The following is a 5,660-nucleotide window of genomic DNA, read 5'->3' on the forward strand; positions in this document are numbered from 1 at the left end:
GAATACTAAAGCACCCGTGTTTGTTAGTAGTATGGAAAACACAACTCCTGTGTGACATTTGGTTACTGGATGGGACATGCACATCTGTGGGTCGATGTTCGATGCTGGAAATACATATTGGGGAATGACATCAACTTCTAGTGGTTGGTAATCCACATCTGGTTGGGGACGTTACGAAAAGTCCATAAGAAGGGATGATGTACTCCCTACGACTTCTATCAACGACGGGACCTCATACGTTGCAGATGATGGTGAGTTGGATGATAAGTCCAATGTAGATCCACCTCAAGAGCCCGGCCTCGATGGTGCAAAAGTTGCATTATTTTTTGAACCGGAGCCTGTTCCATCCGAACCTGAAGACATTGAAGGGGGTTCAAATGAAGAAGAAAAAGATCTGCAATTCAGGGCATACTCACCTCCAGCCCACATGCATAATATCGATATATCGACAGATGATACTTTGGAGTTTCCAAATCTACCACACAGAACGCGTAACCATACAGGTTCATCATTGGATTCGGGTGAATTGGTGGTTGGTAATGATTTTTCTAGTAAGGATAGTTTTCTTGGTGCTTTGAAACAACATAGCATCAATCATAGGGTTAACTATAACGTGGTTAAATCCAAAACTGAGAAGTTCGAGGCTAAATGTGCAGTGCAAGACGGTACATGTTCATGGAAAATCATTGTTTCTTTTAGGAAAAAGACAGGCTTGCGGGAAATAAAAAAATACAATGGTCCACATACCTGTGTTTCCAGTATAGTATCACTGGGTGTTTAGGGTTTTAAATAATAATGTTATTACTTAATGTTTCATTATTTAATGTACTTCGTTGACATGTGTTTCATAAGATCATCCCAAGATGGATTCAGGTATAATAGCTAGCTTAATACTACCGATGTTGAAGATAGATCCTAGGACTTTTGTGTCATGTATAATTGCCAGTATTCCTAGCCAATTAAGGTACACGCCCTCCTACTAGAAGGCTTAGATAGCTAAGAAGAAGGCATTGGAAAATATGCATAGTGGGTGGGACGTTTCATATAATGAGATTTAGCAGTGATGTCAGGTGCTTGAGAGGTACATTCCAGGTTACATAATAGACATTGAAATAGTACTTGCGTACTACAACGACCGATTGTTTTATGGATGCCAAGTGTTCAAGCATTTGTTCTGGAGCTTTAAGCAATGTCGATGAGCATTTGTGTACTGCAAGCCATTGGTACAAATTGACGGTACCTTTATGTATGGTAGATATACACATCAACTATTGCTCGCTGTGGCACAGGATAGTGATGGGAGAATCCTTCCAATTGTGTTTGCAATAACACCGGGGGAGTCAGTTGATGACTGTGATTTCTTTCTTTCTAGGTTAAAGAGGCGTGTATGCCCCTAACTTGATATCTGCGTTATATCGGATTGGGGCACTGGAATACTAGCCGTAGTTGAGCAAAAGGGAAGCTTATGGGATCGCACACACCATCGGTATTGTCTAAGGCACGTTGCGTCCAACTACTACCGGCAATATCAATTTATGACTGAACAACAGTAAGTGACCAACATGGGTATTTAATCTCTATTAATATACTTTCGTTTGTAATATTCAATTTATTCTGAATGGAATATTGGTATGTAATTTTCGCTATCAACTTATATTGGCAGGGTACGAGATCAATAGGGACAGTTTTCATGAGATGTTTAGGATTTTCTATTCAGTTAACGATTAAGGTGCAGACTATCTCTGTAACATACCTTTCGAATAGTGGACACAAGCATACGATGGTGGCCTACGATATGGTCATATGACCACAAACCTGACTGAATGCATAAATTCTATTCTAAAAAGATCACGCCATCTACCGATAACCTCAGTTGTGCGAGAGACATATTTTTATTTAGCGGCACTATTTTCAAAGCGAGCAGCGAATTATAAAGGCCAAATATAAGGAGGCTATATATGGTTCTAGAAGGTATTACAAGAAATTAACAAGGCGAAGGCACGTGCAACACGATGCACACAGTGTGTCACGATTGCGACAAACTATAATTTCGTGTAGCGGATTTTGATAGACCGAGCTCATGTATTACCAGCAAGCAATATCTTGTACACCTGATAAATATGACTTGCGACTATGGGACGTTTGACGCACTTCGTTATCCATTCGCTCATGCAATTGCAGTTTGTCAGAATCTCCGTTTGGATCCCATATGATATGTCGACAAAGTGTACAAAATAGAATACATGTACAATGTGTGGAGACACATATTCCCACCAGTCCCAAATGAACGTAAATAGTCGTCTGTATCGCTTGTTCCATTTAAGTTGTTATCGGATAGAGAATTGCGTCGCAAACCAAAAGGTCGACCTTGCTCGAGTAGAATATGTAACAATATGGATATCCGGGAAAGAACAAACCAACAGAAGTTGTGTGGATGGTGTAACAACCTATGCCATACAATTCAATCATGTCCAAACTAAAATAGTTGATAATTGCTATAATGAAACTATATTGCATTATTTATATTCCGTATTATTCAAAAGAACTTCTGTTTTATTAAAAATATAAAATTAATTTACTATTAAAATATTAAAAACAACTTTTTATTTTATTAAACGAAACAGTATAGAAATAGTTTGTACAAATATATTAAAAAAATCAATGTATATTCCGGTCAGAATCAGTGCCACATGGGGGTGGTCGACGACTACGCGTTGGATTCTTTCTTGGTTGCGCTTCCGGTAGGGGTTATGGTTGCTCCAGCGGGGGTTGTGGTTGCTTTGGTTGTAAGTGTTGGGATGATGACCCACCTTGGTAAAATAAAGAATGTGGAAGTGTTTACATCACCTACGACAGAGGTGTTTGAATCCCATAAGGCGATAGGGAGTGATAATGAGATGAGCTCGTCGATGGTGCCTTGTGCGATCCCTCCGACGATGATGGCCTATATATCATTGGTTGAATAAGAGTAATCGAGAGAGGAGATGCAGCGAGTCATGCATTCCAACCTGGCATAGGACTGAAAAAAGGAAACATATAAGGGTTAGGATACATATAAGGGCTAGGAAACGCATCTGGCATAATCTAAAGGGGTAGTGTTATGAGTGTTGTCGATTGAGGCATTGGGCTTGGTGATTGTGTGGGCGCTGTTGATGGGCCCTTGCTGTTATCCCTTCTCATTGTATTTAAAGGGTTTCGTTGTTCCTTTTCGACATGGATTTGCCAATGCCTCTGCTCTTCCGACAGCAAATATGGCTTGCTATAGATTCTAAACCATGGCATGTAATCCGTTGCATACTCTAACTCTGGACAATGATTGGTTTACGATCAGGTATATGATCATACCGATTTTCTCAAATTTTGATATATTCTGAGAAGAATACCAGCCAATTCGTATTCGTTTGCCATAAGTCGATTTTGTGCTGGTTATTGATCACCTCAAGTTGCTCAAGAATTAGTTGTCGGAATCTAAATTACCGCAACACTCTATCCGTCTGGTATCTTGACAGTAGCATAGTTGACCAATGGGACCTTAACATGCCAATGTTCAGATTTTGAAAGAATTATTCCTGAATTACTGCCTATATTGCCGAATCCTCGTATGTGGTCTATTGAAACTATATGAACGTGATAAAAATATTAGTTATAGACATAATACTAAATACTAAATACTAAATATGAAATGACTGTTTTATGTATATATATTTTATTTAATACTTACTTGCGCTTCCAACCGCTGGTCTAATAGAAGCCGTATATCTTCAAGAGCGGTAGGTATTCCAACATAACTCGCCGGATGGCTCTACCTAATTAAATAAATTTTCAGCATACAATTTTATTTTAAATCTATGGAATAATTGTAAAATCAAATAAAAATTTTACCTCATTATGAGTAGGAATGTGTATGGGTGGTTCAATCGAATACTTAAAAATAAAAAACGAAACCGAGCCCATAATTGTAGTAGTGATAGACAACCTCTGATTTTGACTTTATTTGGTGGCGTCGCCCCGCACATCCCCCGATAAAATGTTGCCAACACAACAGACCCCTAACTTAATTCGCCAGCTGCTCTAAAATCAACAAGTTTCAGCAGCCACCTCAGATGTACAAGGTTTCGTGACAAGTCCGGCATCAAATAACCTCCAATCATCTCAAGGATGTATGCTCAAGCATATTGTATTCTTTCTACTTCAATCGAATCATTCCCGGCTCCGAGAATGTGTCTCGTAACCAGCCCATCTCGATCAGACCTCCATAAATATTATCTGGAATCACACCCAAAAGATCGTATCATATAGCTCCCCAATCAATAGATTGAACAGACCTGGTGAGTGTGGACTCATCCATCGGCAATCCTAATTGTAACTGGACGTCTTCCAAAGTGATAGTACACTCTTTGCATGGAAGATGGAATGTGTGCGTCTCAAGTCTCCACCTCTTTATTAATGCGCTGATGAGTTTCGGGTCTAACTTTCACCCCCGGCCTATGGTGGCCGCATGCCAAAAACCCGCTTCCCTCAAGTAATTTTCTATCAACGATGATGGAAGACCAGACATATTACGAATATAACATTGTAACACCCGATCTACAGACTGTTATAAAAAATTATAAGATACAAGTTAATTAAAATTACATAAATGAAAAAAATATTAAATAATATTAAAAAATTAAAATTAATTAAAATGACATAAATGAAAAAAATATTAAACAATATTCAAAAATTAAATTTAACCCTTACAATTTTCATTTATTCGACAGAGATATGTTTATGATCGAGAATAGTTAACTCCCTAGCCGTTGCTAACACGATCAAATATTTTTGAAATTATAAAAAAAACTATTTTAGAAAAAGTTAAAGTAAATAACTAATTAAAGAGAACTTTGAGAAATTTAATGAGAAATTTGAGAGCTCTAGGGAGAAATTTTAGAGTTTTTTTTAGCTAAAATTTGAAGAAATATTGTGTGAAATAATAGGAGGGGGTTTTATACTTTCTTTTTACCGTTGGACCCCCTCAATGGAGCAAAACGTGCCCCTGGGGGAGCATTTTTGCCACATCAACAATGCGCGTCCACGTCAGCGCGTTTTGTGCTGACATGACAAAAACGCTCCCTTAGGGGTGCGATTTGCTGGAAATTTCCCTCTAAAACGCTCCTACGCGGACGCGTTTTGCCAAAACCGACCATTTCCGGTAAATAATACTAAAATCGGTCAATTTCCGTAAATATACTTAGAAATGAGCCTTTTTAGGTAAATCAGTCAACATACATCTATCTATTTTTTTTTCTCCTCTTATCATTTCAATTTGGAATGATTATTTTTTATGTATTAGAAATAGAAATCACTCTCTCTTTTTTTATTTATTTATTCACTTTTCTTCCTTATCAAGTACACTTAAACTTTGTCGATTGAGTTTTAACTCGATTAGCATGGACGTTGTTGCCAGTACAGAAAGATGTGAGTTCGAGTGCGTTGAAACACATTATCCTCTTATTTATGAGTTGGGAAGAGGCTATGGGTAGTTTTAAACTTTGTATCAAAAAGAGAAATTATAATCAAAATCTATAATAAGATTATTTAAAAAAAAACACTTAAACTTTATTTTCTTTCTACTTACTCTTTTCAATCTTTCAACTTTTTCACTCAAAAACACACACCCT

This window comes from Gossypium hirsutum, chromosome A05, assembly GCF_007990345.1.
Source record: "Gossypium hirsutum isolate 1008001.06 chromosome A05, Gossypium_hirsutum_v2.1, whole genome shotgun sequence".
Taxonomy (NCBI): Eukaryota; Viridiplantae; Streptophyta; class Magnoliopsida; order Malvales; family Malvaceae; genus Gossypium; species Gossypium hirsutum.